At 45.5% G+C, this 25,704-nt stretch overlaps 1 protein-coding gene across 1 annotated transcript in view; it reads right to left on the bottom strand.

Annotated features, from left to right (window-relative positions):
* KIF6 (kinesin family member 6) overlaps window positions 1-25,704 on the bottom strand; it is a 4,303,753-nt gene that overhangs the window by 1,562,493 nt on the left and 2,715,556 nt on the right. The gene's annotated exons all lie outside the window — the stretch shown is intronic.

The following is a 25,704-nucleotide window of genomic DNA, read 5'->3' as shown; positions in this document are numbered from 1 at the left end:
TATGTGCTATCCCGTGTACTGACCATGGCCATATGTCAGCCTGTAAACACCACTGTGTGACCCGCAAGTGTCCAGCTATGGCCATATGAAAAGGTGGCAAGCCATGTGACAGAGAGTCTGACACCAACACCACTGCAATGACAGCAAATATCTGGGGCAGACATACACGGGATAGCGTTTATTTACAAATATCTTTGCACATATCGCCGTACATCCAGAGGTATGGAAGTATCAACCGCACCTGCATACCATATTGAAACCAATTAACACAGCCCACAGTAAATGCCCGTAATAGAAGTCTATTAAGTGATAGCACTGTAATTAGGGAAGGGCCCACACACACATATACAGACTACGTAGAAATGCAAGCCCCAGAAAACCGTATATGCTACGTACACCCGCCTACATTCCCCACGCTGTAAACAATAGCAATACAGACCATAACCACAGCCCAAACATCTAGTTAGTCAATTACATCTGCTAAACCATTGACATACCTTGTGAAAGACATTTAAAGGCGCCATGCAAAATTGTATCCGTCGTATAACTGAACAAATGGCGATGTCACAGGTGTTTGCAATAGTCCTTTATCAGACGGGTGGGATGACAGGTACAGACACAGGTAGAATCACAGACAATCCACGGGGGACATGACCCCAAAATAGACTTGGCTCTACACAAAGCAGTTGCAATTACACACAACAAAACACAATACAGGCCATCTCCCTGAAGGCAGGGCAAATGGCCAACGCCCAGGTGGAGAATTCAATTATACCCCACTGCTGCCGCGTAATTGGCGAATGGAGTAGCTGCACAGCTGAAGTGCATGTAATTAACACCGGACCACCAATTGGCGGCAGTAAACCACATGTTGCAGGTATAGACGTATATAAGGATGACTTGCCAGATATGCAAACTGTATGCTCATACCGTATAACAGTTGAAAGAGTGATACAGAGGTGCGAGATAGAGACGAAACACCAGAACGATATCAAGGTATGTATAAACACTAACTGTATGTACAGTATGTTCTGAATTACGTAATGTCAGTGTATGCATAGCCTGGTTTGCAGTAATTAACAGTGTCCGCCATGCATAAAGTGGGGAATGGTATTTATGTAGTGATGTCTCGCTGATCATACCAATGCTTGTAAAAGATGTGCGTCTAGCAGTGGGCCACACGGTAAACAGCACAGACACCACAAGGGATGCAACATGACAGCGTTAAATAGAACAATGTCATAGGACCCGCCGTCAGTGGTAGGGTATGTCCAATAAGTACGTGCCATAGCAGGGGATAGTATATGTAGATATACTGTAACAGTATGCATGTGTATGGGCATATAACGTCAATGACAGGTCTAAGGTGGACCCTCTGTGCAAGTAATGGTTGAAATATGGGATACCATGTAAAACATGTGTAATGTATAGTACAGTAGATGGATACATCAGATATGTTACACAGGAGAACAGGCATATGATGCATAACAAAGGTATCATATAGTGATGTGAGTACTATGTAATTAAGATATGTATAAACAGTTATGATGAAAAACTATGTACTCCACTCTGTGCATTTGCAAAGGACGCAAACATTACTCCCATACTAGAATAGTGGAAGAGATGTGACAGACAAACATGAACATGATTAGCATGTACAATAACAGTAGACATATGGCCCGTAGTCACGGGACATTGTAAAAGCGTGACAGTCAATCTAACTGAAGGGCTATACCAGTAACCATGCACAAAGGACATGTAATAGCTGCACAGGTTCATAGTGGTGTACCATGCAGTCTGGCAAGTCAATGTGTAACAACTACAGTGTGCACACCAGTGGCACCTCTCCAGGGTAGTGTCCTGTGAACAGAAGAGCCATGTGTAACATGCATCACTGCACAGTACAGCCACTGCAGTGATCCCTGGCGTACATGTGTCCACCATCCAGCAAGCGAAGTATCACATGAACACTGCTACTGACTGTCCATGTGTGATGTACATAGGAAACATGTCCCAAAGCATGGTGAGTGTCCGGTCTGGGAATGCAACCCCCAAGCACATGCCACACACAGTCGCGTGTGTGCACATATCCATGAGCATCATGGTCATAGTGGCTATTGTGTATGTTGTGTATGTGGAGTATATCCATAAACATATTTGCAGACATGGGCCCTGTCTTAGCAGCAGACATCACCCCTGAGTATGTAGTCTTCAAATGTTTACAGATGTGGTGTCTGTACATAAGCTGCATACGTCACCAGGTGTAGCTCAATAAACATCATGGCGTTTTAATGTGGGGGTATGTAAAGCTGTTGTGTAAGGTACACCCTACGCGGGGTGCTGTACCCATGGATGTGTGTATACGTCCGGTGTTCAGAGGTACAATGGGTGCCTATGTACCAGCTACACACCCAGGACAGACATGTTTGAACATGTAGAAGGATATCCACGCCACAGTGGCAATGTGGTAATCACAGGAGTGTGTGCGACATACATGTGTCTCACACTCATGTACAATGCAACATGTATGTAGGGGAATAACACCTATGTGAAAACCAGTGGGAGGATGGTGTACTGCAAAGGTGATGTACACACCAAGTGTCATGCAGGTAGAGGCCATGATGTTCATATCAGTATCTGTCACAGTGACACCCGTATGGATGGGGTCTGTATCAGCTGGTGGAGCAACAACGGCGCTGGGTATGCAGTGGTCTGTAAAGCTAGGCAGGGAAGTCCCCTCAGTGGTAGCCTGTACCTCAGGGAAGCATATACCAAACATGAGGGCCACATGACTGATGACTGTGGTAAGCCAAGTGTAACTGGATTGCAGTATATGATTTGGTATGCCACCCTCAGTGTGTGTGTCCCGTCCATTAGCCACACTGAATAACATCCGGAGACATATGTTGTGATGTGCAGGTGGATGTATATGTAGTCAATACCATAATGGAGAACGGTGCTGAATGGCAGCGAGAGGACAATGCAGGCTGTGTGGACACCCGTGTCGTCATCAACAACTCTGGCGACTGTAGGAAAGGTGTTCAACAGGTGTAGGAGGCATGCTGTGGCCCCAACAAGACCAACCCAGCTGGCATCAAAGGACTGGGGCACAACAGAGACTCGACGAATGATATCCATGATTATGTGCCCTATAGCCATGCATAACAGACCAGTGAGGTGTGTAGGGCAATAGTCCCAGTCATGCAGTGTGGCACCACCTGTGAGGAGTGTTACAGTCGCTGTGTGCCAGTCAGGGGCCACAATGTCTGGTACAAGGCTATCACTGAATATGGTGTCCCAGTGGGGAGAAATGCTGTTCAGAGTTCTGTGGACATCACAGCCTGGGATACTGCAGGGTGACAAGGGGCCTGTGTCCTAGGACATATAGAGTGCAGGTCAGTACTGTGTAGGTGTGACGGCAGGTACACCGCAATGTACCTGCAAGGAATGTGGCCCTGCAGAGAGTGAGAGGGTGTAATGTTAGCAATGAAGCCATCAGACAGGATTTTGCCAACATCACCTGTTACTGTCACGTTCCAGAGTGACAGTTGTATGTGTGAGCAGATGTGGGTATTGCATACGACTACTGACATACCACCAAAATGCCCTGTGGTACATCTCGGAATATGTCGCAGTAATGTGTATGTAGCTAGTTATGGTGTACGTGATATGGGATTCTGTGGCCCTACCGAGGCTGACCAGTGAGTCACCCCACCTATGGGAATGTACACCACCATGTAACAGCCCCCACCTGTTGTTGTAAAGTATGTCCGTGGGACTGCACCCCCAGAGTGTCGTCTGTATTCTGGTGTGTACCTGCATGGCTCTGTGTGGAATAGCATGAACCACATTGTCGTGTACATGGTATTGAAGTGCACTGGGGTATGTCTCAGCATTTGCATGTGCATTGTCCACCTGCACGTGTGTCACGACAACAACTACCGCTGTCATACGACATCTGTAGTTGGTGTTGTAGTACTCATCTACTGTGTATGCCGTGAAGTGTGTGGTGCTGGTATGTGGCTAACAAGGGTGGGTAGCAGATGTTCGGATTCCACCAATGAGGGGACAACCGCAGGTGTCGAACAGCAGTCACATGTTGGCAGTGTCCATGTCAAGGATACTGTTGGTCTTGGAGGTGGTGTATGGGTCGAACCAGCTGAGCGGAGGTTATGACTCATGCACAGTGTACGCCTAATGTGTCAGTACATGTGCGGCTATCACAGTTAGGTGTGGGTTACTGTCAGTCTCACATTAGTAGCAGCAGTAGTTCCGGACACAGTCATATGCACGTGGAGCACCTGTGATGCATTGTGTGAAGTAACCAGCTGGGATGTGTATACAACATAGTGGAATATAGGGACACCTCAGCTGTGGGTGTGCCAGTCCAGGTACGTGTCTGAGAGGTACGGTCTGTCTCTACCCAGTCATTGCAGGTGTGCCCTGCAGAGCCAAGAGGTAGGTCCCAGTCACTGCAGAGATATTGCAGTGGTGCAGTATCAGGTGTGCCTTGCCTGTGTGCGTCACAGAGGATGATGTCAAGCATTGTGTGACATGACCACATGCTTCGCTAGCCTGTTCCCGTTCTGGTGGTGACTGTTATTGGGCACTGTGCAAGACAGGCAGTATAACAGCAGCAAGAGACCAACATGTGATCCATACTCCCAGGGCTGACAGGTGCTGGTCAACTGTGCCACAGCATCATGTTGTTTGGCCAAGTCTGTCAAAGTGGACGTATACTAGATGCCTGTGGAATGACAGCAGAAGCAGGGACAGCTGTTGGGAGTGACACAGTCATTCGTAGTACAGTGGTAACAGGTCCGGATGAACGCAAAATGCTTCCCAGGGCGTGGACCACACCAGCAGGGCGACAACACTGGTGGGCTATTGCATGTCCCTGCACACGTAGTCTGTGCCCTGAGTGACAACATCTGTCACACAAACATGGAAGGGGAGTCACACCATACCTGCTGACTTATGGCACGTGTGCATAGGTTATGTTGCAGAACCAGTTACTGGAAGCAGGATGTGAGTGATATCGCCTTGTGTAGCCTGCTGAGTGGAACAGCAGTGTGACTGCCGAAATTCACCTAAGACAGGTGTGTTGAGCATATTCTGACACCCTATTGGCTGTATGTGATGGGCACACGTGTCTGTGGGCTACAGGTTGGTGTGGTTGTGTTTGGCAATGTGGGCTGCTGTCGGTGCCCACACAGAGTATGGAGGGGTACTGTACAAGGTGTCTCCGTATGTGTGGCCTGTGGTGGGGATCATGTGGGACCATGTGATGTGTGGGGTACATTGCCAATGTTGCACAACCCCACAAGACTGTCAGGTGCAGTCAGAGTTGGTGACAGTATAACCCCCAGCAGGGCTGCATATGTGCATCCCCCACAGGCTGTACTGTTGTATGTTGGGAGGTGTGCATTGACTGTGGACATGAGTATAGCTCTATTGCCACATGTACAACATAGTCATCATAGTGACAGGCAATAGCATTGGTACGTGCCAGTTGGACATACCTGTATATAAGTGGTAGGTGGCAGGTGGACAGGCCGTAGAAACCACCATGTCTCACGAGGTATGTGAGTGACGTGCATACGACAGCTGTTGTACAGTTATCAAGCTGGAAATGTATGGACAGGCACTGTACCTGTGAGGACTGGTGTGAAATGGGTGCTAAACTAAGCAGTAGCTCATAACATGCCAAGAAGCTCTGAAGAAGTGCTGAGCATGCCCACACATTACAGATAGGGTGTTGTATACTATCAACCCACATGTGTTGACAACAATCATGATTGGTGGCACCGCATCAGAACACTGCCGGGTATGGTCTGCAGGTTCATGAACCATTATCAATGTAGATGTTAGCAGTACAGGTGTACAAGACAGTACGGATGTTCGGCTACAGATGCCTGTGTATGTCATAGGAGTGTTCTACTAGTGGCCTGTTGACAGACTCACAACTACTAAAGGTGCTACAGTGACATGTGCATATCACACAGTGTCAGCTACAGTAAACCAGGGTTAATGTGTTGTACCCCACCCGCATTGTAGCCCATACCACACAGACAAATGTCAGCCATCTGTGTATGTGATGATGTGAATGGCCATGACCTATGGGCAACTGTTGTCACAGTGTTGTGAACAACATACAGAATGGGCTGTGTGTGTGATGTGTGTGACATATGTGCACATTCTGGTGGATGATATCAGCAATGACACCAGTAGGGGAATACCCCCGTACCCATTAGGAAACACCTAGGCTGTGGTCAACAGTATGGACACTGTGTTAGGGATGGTGTAGTGTAGTACACCTCCCTGAGCTGACATCTCCCTGGCCCTTTAGGTTGTCATCCGAGGTACCCATGACATGACAGGGTGGTATCCAGGTGCACGGAGATCATTGGACAAGCATATCAGCACCCGTGTGACCAATATTGGAATACACATCACCCTCCAGGGGTAGGGCCCATGCGTGGATGGCCAATACCAGCCTCCACAATACTCACCTCCAGTATGCAGCATGCTATCCACCTTGCATACAGACATATGCGACACTATGCTGTTAGACATGCTACATGTCCATAGCCTGATCTGAAAGACATACGTCATGGACAACCACCGTCCTACGACTAGGATGGCCACATGCTGGACAGATCCCTGTGCCATACCTGTGACATACTCCCACCATACCATGCAGCCCTGTCCACATAGCTGCACATATCACCCCTGCCATACATGGTGTGATGGCCGTATGGTAGATGTAGTATGATCTATCTGGATCAGTAATGTGTCACTGATGCCCCTCATGGTGACGTAATGGGTGTAAGATACAGCTAGGAAACCCAGCCCGTACATGCTATAGCTGATAACCTTACCTGCGAATGACGTCCGACTAGCCACTGTCCCATGTCTATCATGTGCAACACAGGTGATCCGTGGCAGGATGTTGAACAGCTGTGCATTGTAGATGTCTATGGATAAACAGATGCATGTACAGGATTCCATGCGTACTTGGTGCATTGTCACTGCCCAAGTCCAGTAAGGCTGTGTCTGTGTTGATATGTGACATATCCATAGCATCTAGGTCAACAGCATTACCATGGATACATCAGGCATGGGTAGATAGGTAAGAACACCAGTGCATGCAAACAGACATGTCCACATGGAGACTGATGTCACATGCAGTAGGAACACTAATGAGGTGACACACATATATGGGAATGATATCTAATGCATACTGCGTGTTACATGTGTGGGACACATACATGCCAGTCATGTTAGTGTCATGTTGATTTGCAAAGATAACTGCGAATGTACTAGACTGTATGTGCAGCAGTATCACTGTAAATGTCTGTAAATGTGACCTGTCACCTTCATCATGTCCTACAGACAATGCCGCGTACACGCCTACCAACATATAGCCGACAGGAGGATGATGTCATCATACCGTACCTCCATGAGAACTATGAGGCGTTATTCAGCCACGTGCCACAGCATGCACAGCAGTGGGATGACCTGTGGCAGGATCTTTGCAGGAGGGTCAACGAAGTGGGTGGCCACAACCGCACCTACCAGCAGGTGCGCAGACACTGCACGGACCTCATACATCATGCAAAACAGCGTGCCACTGCAATCGCCAGAGAACAAGGTGGTACGGGTGGTGGGCCACCAACCCAGCCTCCACTCACACACAAGGAGGAGCTACTGGCCAGTCTGGGAACACCCTCGGAACAGCCCCCACAAACAGTAACTGCCATCGTAGAGGTGGGTGTCTCCCAACCAATGAGCCTGAAGTTGCCTGGTAAGTCAGTACTGAACACATCTGGAGCATTTCTCCCCGGGCCTCTGCTGAAAACAGGCTCTGTGGAACCTAGTCGGACATTCCCGGTCAACAAATGTTAAATAAAAAATAAAAATAAATAAACATATGGCCAGTATATCCCACGTATGTGCATGTGTCAGTGTACATCATGTAATTAACATATGCAAGGTATGTGGACACACATGCTTTATGCTACCCTGTGTATGCACCATACCTCTGAACTGTACAGGTAAATGCAGGATGTCCAGATGTCTGCCTCATATTGTCGGTGTGTTCCCCTTAATATCTGTCCCTTTCTGGCAAATAGCTGAGGAATGGAGTCATTAAATGATGATATACAGTTGTGTTTACGACTGCACATTCCGTTGCAAACCCATGTGCATGCAAACCTATTGGTCTATCAAATATCTGGGTTAGTAAGAACAATATGTCACAGTTGTCCCTATATGTCCCCCATCATAGTAGGCATTGTCCACATTTATTGTTCTAAGAGGTTGAGAGGTATGGTATGCACACATGTGCTGACTATATGCTATTGTACAGGCAAATGTGTTAACCTGCACTGTGCACCCTGTGGCTGTCATACAGTCATGGATAATGTTCATACTGCTGTGTCACCCTATACAGGTACCTCTGGCGTGCCGCACAGACAAGAGTCTGTTGCAGGTGAGTCTATCATCAGTATCAGGCATGTCAAAGCATAGATCTATTCGCCATGTGGCCAGTTAATACATGGATATACAGGTTGCATCACCCATCATCCACACAGGCCACCCATGTGCAATATATACAACTGAAATGATACACAGACATGAAACTACAGTATTTGTCATTGCTACATGTGTGTCCAGCTGTGCATACAATGGTGGAGGTGTTCTACAATGGAGGCATATGTATTATACAGTGGAACAGAATGTGTGGTACACAAACCAGTACTGCACAGTGAGCTGTGATATGGGCAGACCACAGGCGTCACCATTGTGTTATATGCCCCTGCAAAGGTTTCACACATGGTGATGTTCCATCTGACATGTCCGAGACACGTAGCGTTTTGGTTGCAATATTGTCACAATTCCCCATAACCCATACCCTACATACACCTGTTATCTGCATAGCCCTGTGGATGGTGACATAACCAACATCTATGGGTGTATGTCATATGGGACAACACAGACATGTGTGATAGATGGCCATCACATACATGACCAACACATGTGCACACAAGGCCATGGGGGATGGCCAGAGATACGTAGCCGCAGAGAAGACAGGATGTGGATACACCATATCCCACTTTGTCCACACATGGTCCAAGTACAGTTGTACTAGACCGATTGTACAGGCGATGTGGTACGCTGCACATCACAACTGCTTGTGAACAGCTAGCGGAGGTGTCAGTGACATGTACCTCATAAGATGTGTTGAACATGCTGTCTGTGTCATAGCATGACGGTAGTCACCTTCACAGATTCCACTGACAGTGACACCAGGCCACAGAAACAGTACCCTTCCCCCCTGCCGTAGAACATCACTGTTAGTTGTGCACCATGTGTGCGTGGTACATCAATGTCATGTGTGAAATAGTGATGTGACAGGTCTGCTATGTGTGGACATGGTTGCCAGGCAGCTAACACTCTGTAGTCATCATGCAGGGGTGTCATCTGTATGTCCTCCAGTGACCTGACACATGACACAGCATGGTTGGGTGTGTATACACCTCAGCATCATAGGTCACAATCCACAGGTATGTCATGGGTATGCATGCAGTTCTGGATATGCAATGTGTACATAACATGCACTGTTTAGCAATATAGACGCCTCATGATGCCATGCAATGGCACAGTGTCTGTACATCACACTGTACAGCAATGTAGACGGCCCAGTCCCCTACCATGCCCATGCACATTTGCTCAACATGCATTCTATCTGTAGGGCATATGGACAACACCGCAATGTGATTCCCAGTACGATGCTGTACATGTGTCACGACACCATTGTGTCAGGCATGCATGCATGTTAATGAACATGGTCACGTCAGCCATGTGTACTGTTATCCTGTTCTGGTCCACATGGTGTATCACAGGGATGCATGCATACTACCATGATCGTGTGAATTGCACGGATAATGATATGACACCTGCCTGCTTTAGTGTGCATTCCAGGGGGTATGCTTACAAACACTATTGATGTCTGAGCTGCATGCTGTCAGCTGTATCACAAACATGCTGCATGCCATCTGTCATCTCACATGCATGGCGTGTCGGTGTGTGTGTGTGTGTCTATTGTAATGTACAGTATTTCTTTGCATTCACACGTGATGTAGGTGCGTTATCCTCCTGTGGTCCATCTGATAGTGTCCCCACAGATGCTAGCAGTGATGAACATATGCACGAGGTACTCACAGGGATATCAGGGGCGGAATCTGTGCCAACGGTTGCCATCCCAGCTATGTCCCCCTCTTCCCCACACACAGTTCAGCTGCCAACACATACCGCATCTACAGTGGCCATAGAGGAAGGACAGTCATCATTTGTTAGCGTTGAACAGGAACGTGTGGTGGCTACAAAAGGTGTGTCTCCACACCATGTTGGCAGTATATTGACTGAAGATGTGCCACACAGGCATGTGGCTGGTGCTGCTCGTAGGAGGACCTCTGGCAGATAAGCACCTGCAGGACATAGCGCAGCAGCTGGGATCACCAGACGCATGTTCCAGACTGTAATGGCGGCACAGGCATGTGCCGAACGGTAGAACAGAGAAGGGCAGAGGCTGCAGAGGGCTGCTATCAGTACCCAAAACAACAACATCCAGGCATTGGCAGGTGCTCAACAGCAGCTTGCTGATGTTCTGGACAGGCGATTGGGTGACATGGTCAGAATCCTCGACCGTGGCATGGCAATCCGTGAGCGTGAGCTGTCTGTGCTGGAACATCTGGTAGGGGTGAGCCATGCGACATATGGACGTAGGCCAGCTACACCACCTAGTGCAGGTCAACGCGTGCATGCCACCTCACATGGCCGCTCCCATAGTGCCAGTAGCAGTAGCAGTGCAGCTGGTGCTGTGATGTCCACACCAGGTCACAGCAGGACACGTGGACATGGCCCTGCACGTTCCCGGCGGGGACACAGTTCCAGTGGCCATGTGTCATCGGACAGTAGCCATTCTGTACCTCTGCCTGTTAGTGCCTGTGCAACCCCTGGCAGGCACAGGACATGTGGCCGTGTCCGGTCACAGTGAGCTGTACAACCTGGTCTGTACATTCTGGAGCTGTCCATAACACCCTTGTGTAGGCCTCACAAATGACAGAACTGTGTGCACACACACACGCACACAGCGAACACAACTGTAGGGCTCCACAACACCCACATACATACGGAACAGACATGTCCATTCAAATCACTGGCCCTTACCCGCACACATGATGTCATCCATTGGTGCAGCCTATGCCCCTGGCAAACAGTATCACCCTGTGCATATGATGAAGCCTGTGCCACATCCCTGTCATCCACACCACTGGTGCAGGGATTTGCTCATATGGTCTGATGCACAGGGTGAACAGACTAGAGAGGTGCATCTAACATTACTTGTGTATGCATATTGCGGGATGTGTATGTTGTATTGGTCATGTGTGAATACTGAGATGTGAGAGGTGTATCTCACATTACTTGTGTATGCATATTGAGGGATGTGTATGTTGCATTGGACGTGTGTGAATACTGAGAGATGTGTATGTGACATCAGTGGTGTACTGTCAACATGCACCAGTCATACCAAGTACTCCAGGTGCAGCATGCATTGTGATATGTTCATAGTATGTGTCTCGGTTACAACAGTAACAGCATGTTGGTAATGCCCTGGTTCCCTCCTATGGTGTACTGGCATGTGCCTACAGGTAGCAGTGTTTGCAGTCCCCCATGTGTAACTCTGGAGTACTCACAGGCACGTGTGGCAATATCAGCATGCTAAACGCAACCCGAACCCGACTGTTGGACAGTCTGACATGACACAGATGTCCGAACATGACACAGATGTCCACACATATACTGCACCCGAAGCATGTGGTCAGTTGAACAGGCTACAGTGAACAGAGATGTGACATACATACCGGGAAACATTACAGGTATGTTGACATGGTGCAGGGGTTGTACACAGCGGTCAGGCCAATGATGGCGTTAGAGGCCACACTGTGTAGCAGTAATACCCTGTCACAGTACAGGTACATGGCCACATTCACGGGGTCTATAGCACTATAACACACCCCATAATGTTCATGTGTGGACCCGTGCCTATGTTGCCATCACCCTCGCAGTACTTTGCACCCACACGATGTGGCACAGAGAAGGGACATGTACAGGTAGCCAGTATGGCTGGGACCGATGGCATCAACAGGGTAGTAGACTGCATCACCATGAGGGGTTAGTGATCCTGTTTCCACAGTATGGTAGCATACACACTCACACCAAGCACCAGACAGCCATACATACATACACAGACACACTGTGGTGACCAGCTGTGTGTGTACGGATAGCCGATGTGTGTGATGCACCACACCTGCCGACCTCATGCTTTCCACACTGCAGTATGTACAGATCTGTACAATGGTGTACAGGGATGTGTTACATCTGGGATGTATTCCCATCCATATGTGGCACGTGTGGTCACGCAAGCAGACACACATGACAGTGCTGGGAATAATACACCTGCCATAAGATGATCTGTTTGATAGACATGCAGCGGTACTGTCCGCAGTATGTGTACCAACGCTATGTCTGGCAATTGTATGGCCATGTGCACATGGGTGGATGTCAGTGATACAGGTGTCACGTGAAATACAGTTGGCTACACCTGACAGCTGCGTATGCGCTAAGTCATCACCATCAAGTAACAGTAACATAGCATACTGTTTGCACATGGCATGGTAGGGTGGTGTGTGACACACCTGTGAGCCATCCCTGGCACACATACATCTACACAGGTGGATCACCATGTTATGTACACAGATCCCTCCATACTGGATGTACAACCAACTGTACTGTCTGTATGTCACCATATACAGGTGTCAATGATGGGGCTGCATTGCGACTGCATGTTGTAGTTGGGCACAGCTGTGGTACGGACATCGGCCACTGCACATGCATGGTTGCTGCATGCACAGTACAGATTGTACATGTTTGTTGGTCCTACATGTGTCTCCTGTAGCCATGTTTGTATGCATTGCTACTGGTGGACATGTGTGTTGACATACATGAGACATGGACTGTGGTATGATATCACGGGTGTCATGGGCGACTACTACAGGGGAATGTGGCCTCCGACATTGCTACCTCCTGTACTGTGAGCATTCAACAGACATGGACCCACCTTCCATTTGTGTGCGTATGATTGCTTAGGACACTGGTCTGCACGGGGGACAGCAAAGGCTTAGCTATGTACATATGTGTTGTGGGTGGTCCATGCGCACATCCACTACAATCACATGTTTGACATATCCAAACATGAGTGTTCGTTGGCGTACAGCAACACTCATGTGTCACAGCTGTGTACCACCCGGGGCCCCTGGTAAGTATTGAGCTGACCTGGTCATGTATAGTGGTATACTTGCAATGCATAACACCTGTTGGAACCCTCTCAGTACATGTGTACCCTGCACAGTTGCTGTAGACCTCTGTACAGTCCACTGGTCATGTGTCACACGGTGTTGTGGTAATGTATGGCTGTGTACTGCTGCAGCAATGACATGGTGATGTCTCGGGGGCTACAGTGTAGACTGCGGTGTGTACATCTGGGATCTGCACCTGTGACAGCTGTGATGGCAGCTGTGCATGTGCAGGTCACTGCATGTGTGTGACCGCTCTGTGCGTGGGGACATTTATGCCTTACTGTGCCCTTCTGTGTCTAGACTCTGTCTGCATGCAAGATGGCCCTTTGCAAATACTAAGTGTGTGAGCATGCCCAGTACGCTGTTGTGTAGATGGACACACATGACAGTCCCAACTGAGCCCTTGCGAGTTGAGACTCCGTCCGCATGCAAGACGGCCCTTTGCAAATGCTAAGTGTGTGAGCATGCCCAGTACGCTGTTGTGTAGATGGACACACATGACAGTCCCAACTGAGCCCTTGCGAGTTGGGACTCCGTCCACATGCAAGACGGCCCTTTGCAAATGCTAAGTGTGTGAGCATGCCCAGTGTGCTGTTGTGTAGATGGACACACATGACAGTCCCAACTGAGCCCTTGTGAGTTGAGACTCCGTCCGCATGCAAGACGGCCCTTTGCAAATGCTAAATGTGTGAGCATGCCCAGTACGCTGTTGTGTGGATGGACACACATGACAGTCCCAACTGAGCCCTTGCGATGAGACTCCGTCCGCATACAAGACGCCCTTTGCAAATGCTAAGTGTGTGAGCATGCCCAGTACGCTGTTGTGTAGATGGACACACATGACAGTCTCAACTGAACCCTTGCGAGTTGATACTCTGTCCGCATGCAAGACAGCCCTATGCAACTGCTAAGTGTGTGAGCATGCCCAGTTCACCGTTGTGTAGATCGACACACAGTACAGTCCGGACGGTATTACTAAGCGTGTGGCCATGCCTAGTGACACCTTGTGTCAGTGATGTCCTTCTGTGCATGGCCGTTGACATACTGTATAGCCATGGTGGTCATCCAGCCAACAGATGTCCATTTTCAATGTCACAATGGATGCCTATGGAGTACACACTGGTAGACTATCTTGAAGGGTGTACTGTCTGTGGGGCATCCCGTGACTATGTCATGTTGTTGTGGTGCACTGTACATCTTACGTTGCCATGATCACACCACTGCCGTGTGTTTGTCTACGTGTACCGTGGGACAGTAATATGTTTGTAAGCTTTCAGACTGATCACTCTCTATACAATCCCTGTTGGCGTCCTTGTCAGTGCGGATGATGACACACGCCTAGATGTCTGCCTCTGGGACTGCTGTGCTTAGTAATCTTGGTAGCGTGTTCTGTAAATGCGTCATGCTGTAGTGTGTTAGGTAAGTTAGGTGTATGTTCGACTCCCAGCCCTGCCAAGTGTGTGTGTGTGTGTGTGTGTGTGTGTGTGTGTGTGTGTGTGTGTTTGCGCGCATGCTCCCGTTCACCTGGGGACGCAGTCTTGCTTTTAGATGCCGCACACCACAGCAGTTACCTACCGACGTCTTTGCCTTTGCGGATGATGACATGCACCTAGATGTCTGCCTCTGGGACTGCTGTGCTTAGTAATCTCGGTAGCGCATTCTGTAAATGCGTCATGCTGTAGTGTGTTACGGTAGTTAGGTGTATGTTCAACTCCCAGCCCTGCCAAGTGTTTGTGTTTGTGCACATGCTCCCGTCCACCTGGGGACGCAGTCTTGCTTTTAGACGCCGCACACCACAGCAGTTTTCTACCAACGTCTTTGCCTTTGCGGATGATGGCACGCACCTAGATGTCTGCCTCTGGGACTGCTGTGCTTAGTAATCTCAGTAGCGCGTTCTGTAAATGTGTCATGCTGTAGTGTGTTAGGGAAGTTAGGTGCATGTTCGACTCCCAGCCCTGCCAAGTGTGTGTGTGTGTGTGTGTGTGTGTGTATGTGTGTGTTTCCAGCTGCATGACAACAGTACATTGCTTTTACAGTATTCACTCTCCATAACATCTGTGCAGCGTCTTTGCCTTTGATGCTGCTGTCTGCAGGCTAGGCATGTGCCTGTGTGAATCATGTGATCCACTGATCACAGTAGCGCATTTTGTAACTGCGTAATGCTGTTGTGTGGTACAGTGCTTACATTTATGTTCTGCTCCCAACCTTGCCATGTGTGTGTGTGTGTATGTATCTATCTACATATATATATATATATATATATATATATATATATATATATATATATATATATATCTATATATATATATATATATATATATACATATAGATATATATATATATATATATATATATACATATATATATATATATATATATTCACAGTCCAAACACAAGCGTGATATTCCAATGGCAATAAAATGAAAGTAAAATGTTCCAACAAGTCAGTTCATAAAACAAACATAAAATTTATTTAAGCAGTGGCGCTTTCGCCAAAGGCTTCTTCAGACTCTTAAAACAAGGACAAACACCATGAACAACCTTTTTAAAAACAACCAATACTCATCATTGGTTAAGTCATATCACATGTTCTATTCATTTAAAGGTACAAGGGCTGGTGTAATATTTACCATGCCAGTGAATCTATTGCACTTATAAAATCATAAAATATGCATCAAGATTTATAATTCAATACATTTCAAGGATATACATGGTACACAACAAAACCATATATGAAAGTATATTGTACTGAACTGTAGACAATGTTTCAATACGATCATGCATGAGTTTAAACTCAGCGCTTTCAAAACATGTTCGTTTCATTGGGGTTGAAGAACAACGAATATGCAGTTATCACACTAGCTCAACTGTTAACAAATAACTGCCTTGAGTGAAATTTCAATGCCATTAGAACATGCTCGTTTCATCCGGATTAAAAACAACGTTAATGCAAAAATCGTGCTCTCTCAACACTTTACATATAAACTAGTTCAATAGTTATAAATCTGCCTTAGATGAAGTTACAATGTCCTTAGAACATGTTCGTTACATCAGACTTAAAAACAACATAAATACAAAGATCGCACTTTTGCAATACTTTACGTACAACCTGAGTGTCGATTCTTTCACATATATAATGTTCATAGCTTTTCAACTGCTTACATTAGAACATGCTCGTTTCATCAAGATTAAAAACAACGTTAATGCAAAGTTCGTGCTCTCTCAACACTTTACATATAAACTAGCTCAATAGTTAGCAGATATCTGCCTTAGATGAAGTTTCCATGTTCTTAGAACATGTACGTTACAACAGACTTAAAAATAACATAAATACAAAGATCGCACTTTTTCAACACTTTACGTACAACCTTGGTGTCGATTCTTTCACATATAAGAAGTTCATAGCTTATCAACTACTTACATTTAAAAGTCAAACTCATTGTGTACAATCAGCTTAATGCGCGTGTTAACCTAACTGTATGTAAGATGCAGAATGCGGTAAGACGCTACTATGCGTGCATACGTATTTGTTGATTCGTAAGGAATCATATAAACATTCAGTGGTTAATTCGCCGTAAACTTACGGCATTGGAATTGTTAGATCTGTAGGAAACAGTTGTTGTAATAAAAAGGTACCTACTAGAAGGTATATTACTGAATTTCATAGACATGTAAATACAAGTAAATATCAAGATAGATAGAACTGAAACGTAAAATTCAAAAAGCAATAATAAATGAAGTTATAATTAAGTATAGACATTAGGACTGCAGCGCAAAAAGTCTTAAGGTCTAAAACCTTAATGGAAGCAGTACTTTAATACATTCACAGTAAACCAAATTTCACTGTAACATATTGCGTTTTATGGACTAAGCAGCATCTACAACCAAAGTGTGTACATTTAAAATTATTATTATTAAACAGTCTAGGGTTCTATTTGTCATTTTTAAAAGAATTAAAAAGTTAAAAAATATATGTATGAATATATATATATATAGCCCATACACAGTCTGTTGTGAAATCAAGTAGCATATTGTGAAATTAGTTTAGGTATTATTACATAATATTTAAGTAATAATTCTCAATAACTTAACACCCAAGTAATAAAAAAGGTTCCATAAGTGTACTGAAGAGAAATATATCACAAAGATACCTAGAGTACTGAAACATCTTAATATGTAACTATACTCTTAGTCAAAGAATAATGAAATATAGTGTTTGCTGTATAGATGTGTTACCAATATCTAAGTAAAATATAGGCTTGCTAGTATGAATTACAGGTCTGGTATATTCACTAGTGAGTTCTCAAACCTATTAAAAGCCACATATAGTCAGTGGGGACTCACATCATCTCCGTAACCTCCTACTTTTTAAAAATGGCTTTAAATGTACTTTGTCATTTAGGCCAGGTGGTCTATCAGATCTCATCCTAATAATCCATCTTGTTTCTTGTTCTAATGTTCTGTTTATTAAATCACCACCCTGAAGCCTTCAAATACACACTGAATAACACAAAATTTAAAGTTATGAGTGATGCCTGCCAATTTTTTGTGTCTGGCTAAGGCATTAGTTTCAGTACCCACTCTGATGTGGTATATGTGTTCCCTAATCCTTTCTTTAAGTGACCTGTTAGTTTTCCTATATAGTAACTATTACATGCTGAACAAGTTGCTATATATATCACATTCTTGCTCTCACAATTTGTATTAGTTTTAAAATTATAAATACGTCCTGTGGTAGGGTGTTCAAAAGTAGTTTCTTTGTTAATATATATACATTGATTGCAATGACCGCAAGGTACGGTGTTCCTATCATCTATTGCCCTACCTTTTGATCGATATTTGGGTCTACATAGAATGCTTTTCAAGTTAGGAAGATTTTTATAAGCTATACTTGGTGCCGGGCCTACTATCTCACTAACTTCCTTGTCTGATTTCAGAATTCCCCAGTGTTTGTTCATAGAACTTTTCAACTGTAGATCCAACTTACTAAAAGTGAGATTGGCTCTCACATCAGTTACCGTGGATCTCACAGTACTTGTCGATGCTTCTTGTGCCATAAAATAAGGTTTCGCAGAACTTGGTCTTAGACTATCCACTAAATTGATAGTATCTGATATTTCTTTTCTTTATATCCTCTCTAAAAATCTCTCCTTCATATCATTGATACCTGTAGAGTAGTTCTCTTGCTGTGAATTTAATCTGGATACTCTCATGAATTGTCCTTTAAGGACATTTTTGAAAACATATCCAGGATGCATGCTCTGTCTATGTAATATATTATTCCTTTGGCATTCTTTCCTATAAATCGTTGTGTTGATCAAACCATTACTCATCCTAAATACTTCTACATCCAAATACGGTAGACTACTAACTGAAAAGTTCATTGTGAACTTTAGAAAGTCCATGGTATTGTTCAAATATGAAACAAAATTTAATAGGGAGGACTCATCTCCCATCCATATAAAAAAGAGATCGTCCACAAAACGACAATACATTGCAACGTATTCCTTGTAAGACGGGTTCTTAAAAAGGTAAATGTCTTCCCATCTTGCCATAACCAAGTTGGGGTAGGTATTGGCACAGGATGTGCCCATAGCTACGCCCTCCCTTTGTAAATATATGACTTCTTGAAATGCAAAGATATTGTTAGTCAGAATAGTCTCAAGTAGTAAAGCTGTTAGGTCAACTTTTTTAACCGAAAAATCTGAATGTTCTTTCAAGTATTCAGTAATTAATCTTATACCAATATCATTGGGGATTACAGTAAATAAGCTAACTACATCAAGTGTCACAAAAAAATAATGCTGCTGTTCGCTCAAAGAGTGAGTTTGGGAGTACAAATCCAAGAGAAATTGTTTACTATCTTTCAGAATTTTCTTATTTTCACTGACCAGTGGTCTTAGTACACTTTCTAAATAAATGGAAAGAGGCTCAGTTAACCATCTGGGATCTGCACCTGTGACAGCTGTGATGGCAGCTGTGCATGTGCAGGTCACTGCATGTGTGTGACCGCTCTGTGCGTGGGGACATTTATGCCTTACTGTGCCCTTCTGTGTCTAGACTCTGTCTGCATGCAAGATGGCCCTTTGCAAATACTAAGTGTGTGAGCATGCCCAGTACGCTGTTGTGTAGATGGACACACATGACAGTCCCAACTGAGCCCTTGCGAGTTGAGACTCCGTCCGCATGCAAGACGGCCCTTTGCAAATGCTAAGTGTGTGAGCATGCCCAGTACGCTGTTGTGTAGATGGACACACATGACAGTCCCAACTGAGCCCTTGCGAGTTGGGACTCCGTCCACATGCAAGACGGCCCTTTGCAAATGCTAAGTGTGTGAGCATGCCCAGTGTGCTGTTGTGTAGATGGACACACACATGACAGTCCCAACTGAGCCCTTGTGAGTTGAGACTCCGTCCGCATGCAAGACGGCCCTTTGCAAATGCTAAATGTGTGAGCATGCCCAGTACGCTGTTGTGTGGATGGACACACATGACAGTCCCAACTGAGCCCTTGCGAGATGAGACTCCGTCCGCATACAAGACGGCCCTTTGCAAATGCTAAGTGTGTGAGCATGCCCAGTACGCTGTTGTGTAGATGGACACACATGACAGTCTCAACTGAACCCTTGCGAGTTGATACTCTGTCCGCATGCAAGACAGCCCTATGCAACTGCTAAGTGTGTGAGCATGCCCAGTTCACCGTTGTGTAGATCGACACACAGTACAGTCCGAACGGACGTGTATTACTAAGCGTGTGGCCATGCCTAGTGACACCTTGTGTCAGTGATGTCCTTCTGTGCATGGCCGTTGACATACTGTATAGCCATGGTGGTCATCCAGCCAACAGATGTCCATTTTCAATGTCACAATGGATGCCTATGGAGTACACACTGGTAGACTATCTTGAAGGGTGTACTGTCTGTGGGGCATCCCGTGACTATGTCATGTTGTTGTGGTGCACCGTACATCTTACGTTGCCATGATCACACCACTGCCGTGTGTTTGTCTACGTGTACCGTGGGACAGTAATATGTTTGTAAGCTTTCAGACTGATCACTCTCTATACAATCCCTGTTGGCGTCCTTGTCAGTGCGGATGATGACACACGCCTAGATGTCTGCCTCTGGGACTGCTGTGCTTAGTAATCTTGGTAGCGTGTTCTGTAAATGCGTCATGCTGTAGTGTGTTAGGTAAGTTAGGTGTATGTTCGACTCCCAGCCCTGCCAAGTGTGTGTGTGTGTGTGTGTGTGTGTGTGTGTGTGTGTGTGTGTGTGTGTGTGTTTGCGCGCATGCTCCCGTTCACCTGGGGACGCAGTCTTGCTTTTAGATGCCGCACACCACAGCAGTTACCTACCGACGTCTTTGCCTTTGCGGATGATGACATGCACCTAGATGTCTGCCTCTGGGACTGCTGTGCTTAGTAATCTCGGTAGCGCATTCTGTAAATGCGTCATGCTGTAGTGTGTTACGGTAGTTAGGTGTATGTTCAACTCCCAGCCCTGCCAAGTGTTTGTGTTTGTGCACATGCTCCCGTCCACCTGGGGACGCAGTCTTGCTTTTAGACGCCGCACACCACAGCAGTTTTCTACCAACGTCTTTGCCTTTGCGGATGATGGCACGCACCTAGATGTCTGCCTCTGGGACTGCTGTGCTTAGTAATCTCAGTAGCGCGTTCTGTAAATGTGTCATGCTGTAGTGTGTTAGGGAAGTTAGGTGCATGTTCGACTCCCAGCCCTGCCAAGTGTGTGTGTGTGTGTGTGTGTATGTGTGTGTTTCCAGCTGCATGACAACAGTACATTGCTTTTACAGTATTCACTCTCCATAACATCTGTGCAGCGTCTTTGCCTTTGATGCTGCTGTCTGCAGGCTAGGCATGTGCCTGTGTGAATCATGTGATCCACTGATCACAGTAGCGCATTTTGTAACTGCGTAATGCTGTTGTGTGGTACAGTGCTTACATTTATGTTCTGCTCCCAACCTTGCCATGTGTGTGTGTGTGTATGTATCTATCTACATATATATATATATATATATATATATATATATATCTAATATATATCTATATATATATATATATATATATATATATATATATATATATATGTATATAGCTATATATATATATATATATATATATATATATATATATATATATATATAATGTATATTGTATATAGATATGTATGTTGGGATTATCACTCTTGACTGTGCTGCATTGTCTGTACATGGGCACCTTGGATGTATGCACATCTACTCTGGCTCTGTGATAGTGCACATACTATGTGCTGTAGTGATCGTGGGTTATACATGTGTAATGACCGGTTATTGTGCTGCTGGATATTACACGGGCATTGGAAACAATGTTAGTGCAGCACCTTTGACTGGTCGTATGCAGATCTCGGCAACAGTCAGCAGTGGTTATTACACTGGAGTGTGAGTATGGCTCATATCCGTCTGTAGTAACTGTCAATTCTATGCACCTCAGGTTAACATTACAGACGCACGTTTATCCACAGGTTGTGGTACAGATCCCAGGACTGTATGTGTAGACATTGACAGGTGCAGGACTGGGTTGTGTTGGATGCATGGAGGGGTGTCCATGGCCAGTAATGGGGATCTCTACAGCCTGGCAGGTACGGTCTGTGACTGTCCCACAACCTCCTGTATATGGCTGACACATGCTGTATCTGTGTATATGCAGACACACACACTTACCACAAACAGCTACGGCTATCACATACACACACCCATTGCACCACCTACGTGTACATTGGATGGCTCTATGACAGCTCTGGACATGTTAACACCACACCCTGTGCACATGATGACGCCTGTGCCACCACCTGTGATGTGTAACATTGATGTAGGATCTGACTAACCTGGTGCTGCTGTACATGGTGGCTTTATTCCACTGTATTGAAGTTAGCATGCTGTTAACACACAGTGTGTTACTTCCAGGTGTACTTCAGCAGGCATGATGCACTGCAGCTATGACCATCACTGTAGCATAGTTTACAGCACTGTTACTTCTGATGATGTAGTCTCCATCCATGTGCCATTTCACTGATGTGTGTAGTATTGGCAGCATGTGTGTCTGTGTGTGCAGTACGTGTGTGGTGTGTGTAGTACACATGTATACATGCTTACAAATGCATACACGACATTACACCGGCTTCACCATTCGTACACTAGCTTACTCATTCTTCCACATGCGCACACGGGCTAACACACATGCACACATGCTTACTCGGGCTTACTGGTGCGCACAGGCACAGACACACTGTGGGCAGGTTTGCAGGTCACATCGGTGGTATCCATGGCGTACACCATCAGTCTCCTGACGTTCCCTAGGATAGGTCATGACACGCCTCTTCCACTGAGTACTGACAGCACACATGACACTGCTCCGGTGAGGTTACAGTGTTTTGTACATACACACTCATGTTGTCACCTATCTTCTACTCTAATAGTCTCCTTAACCTACACTACACTGTAGAGGCTTGGCCCATATGGCATGACATGTTGTGATTCACTATCCTCAGCCTCACTTGCCTCACATTGCCTACAAATGCTTCATTACATCTCTGACAGAGCACTTCCACACATAAGTACCAGTACGCAGTAGCCATGTTGTCTCCAGCTTGCCATTCATCTGCATGGCATACTAACATCTAACTAAACCTACATTTTGTATGTATATTATCCATATGTCTTGTTTTGAAGCGCAGCGTTCGTGGCACTGCGCTACGCTTCCACACCAGGGATCGGGGGAGGACAACTACTGGTTCATTGATATCCAATGGACAAAGCCTCCACTGGCCTTGGACTTGGACATTGGCATGCTTCTTCGACTGTATTCATACTGTATTTGCAGCTGTCATTGCTCCGTTTAGCAATGTGCAAAACGTTAGTCGCATAACATCCGGGTACATTTCTGCATATAACTCTGCTCTTGCACGGACAGCTTACTGTTTCAGGTATCACGTAATTACGCAGGGTTACCACCTGTCCCACTTTGCGAGGGACAGTCCCCATTTGGGCAGTTGTGTCCTGCAAAAAATGTGAGAAAATGGCAAATGTCCTGAGATTTTAGGACAAAATTATTTTCTATAGTTTATGTAATAGTTGCATAAAACAGTTATTCTGTATCTGAAACACCTAAATGTTATGAGAAACGGAATAAGGAACTAAAATGCTACAAGAATAAACTTTTATTCAGGCAAAAAACTGAAGTTCTGTCCTTTGTACTGGCCATGGGTATGTTTTGCCCTGCAAAATCTGATGTTTGTAGCACAAATGTCCCACTTTGGGCATTTGGAAAGGTGTCAACCCTATAATTACATCATTTGCATAGCTTACACATACAAATGGGATATGTTGCAAATTCCAACATTGTCCGTGCAATGTTCGTGTTACGGGTGGTCTTGCACGCCCCTGCAGGTGTTTGCTGAATAGCCTGGCAGTCATCTTTCCTTGCTGTACTCTCACTCAATCCATACACGCCGGAGGCTTCATGTATCATGGCCTAGGCTTTGCTGTGTGCTATGTCTATTTTTGTGTATGCATGGCTGTGGGTATGTCCCACTGTCATCATTGGTAAAGGTGACACCCTATAGGTACTTCCTGTAGACTGCTGTGTCATTTGACATGTCAGCACATACCTGCGGATGAAATTCCTACTGCAGCACGTTGCGGTCAATAATGCTGTTTCCTCAGACATGTATCTGTTTCTGATCATACCTATCAACCTCCTAGTGCAAAACATCTGTACAAAGCCTAACATGATGAGGGGACAGATAGGGGCAGATTCTACATATTGCTCTTACAAACGTAGATAGTTGACAGTATTATAGGTTTTGCATTAGTATGACCTTTCTGAGGGATTTGGGGTCTTAAACACATATGTTTATCATTATTTAATGACGTCAGTTCTCAGGTATTTGGCAGACAGGTACAGATTGTAAGAGGAACACACCACACATATGAGGCATACATCTGCACATTCGTACAGTTGCGAGGTATGTTTCCGATACTGGACATCAACTTCCTTACGCCAATACACACAATACATGGCGCCATCACAGGCCAGTTACCATTACATTCCTATTGCAGGACACACCCACCCACTGGGTTATATTCCTCACACAGGCCAACAGGTGCTTATCCAAACTAATTATTCCATTATGTACCTTATGTGTACGCTGGTATTTGTGCTTTCCATCAGTGGCAGAGCTCACGTACGAGTATGGGGGACTGGACACTATCGGTGACACTGCATGACACCCTGAGGGACACATGTCTTTTGAGTCTATTAACCTTCCACATTGACTTTCACAGGCCATAGATTGTAATTCACATTTGTGGACAAACATGTTTATGACTTGCACATGTTTTGTCATTTGTCCTGACGTCTTTCTTCTCACCTGTCCACCTAGTATCACTAGTTCTGTACATTTCATTAGGACGGGTTACCTTCATACCTCTCACCTGTACACATTATAGGTATACACCCTGGGGTTTGACCTATGATTCTGTTACATTTGTCATGATAATGTGCCTTTCTGGTAGATTGCTGACAAACCATGACGGATTGTGCGGTTAGGTAATCATGACTGACATTTCTATTTCATGATTACTAACTCTCATAACATTCGTATTCCTGACTACGCAATTATTCTATCAACGGTCTGACTTTGTCTGAGGTATATTTAATATAGTCCCTATTTGTCTGTCATGTACTATGCCTTAGTCCAGCTGTCTTATTCTGACATTCTGGCAGGTATGGATACCATCTTGGTCGTACGCGTGTCCATCCATGATAATCGCCTACATAACACTGATATAGGTCCCTACGTCTTCCCCCAATGGTTTACACAATATCCAGTAGATGGGTTGCACCTTTTTGGAGAATGTAGGCGTGTGCTATACCCACATAGCTATATTGATCACTCCCATGGGGCGTACCTAATAGATCTGTACCAACCAACACCTTGGTCCAATTCTGCATACCCATGATTCCCATACCTGACACCTCCACAGTACCCATTAGACATGCTTAATGTGAGCGATAATAAAGTGTGAGGACACTTCCGAGCACTCCCCACTCTGCGGATATCAGCTCGTATGTCATACATTCAATCGACCCATGTGTTATTACCCTTGCACCTGCTACTGTTGCATATACACATATATCGTAGTTGCAGGTGTGACTTCTTTTGCATCAATGACGGTTCACACTTTGTACAGGATCAATTTTTGGGGTCCTGCAAAAGACACCTATA

Source organism: Protopterus annectens, chromosome 1.part1 (assembly GCF_019279795.1).
Source record: "Protopterus annectens isolate FY-2018-M chromosome 1.part1, PAN1.0, whole genome shotgun sequence".
In the NCBI taxonomy this organism is placed as follows: Eukaryota; Metazoa; Chordata; order Ceratodontiformes; family Protopteridae; genus Protopterus; species Protopterus annectens.
This window is presented reverse-complemented; position numbering and strand designations above follow the sequence as displayed.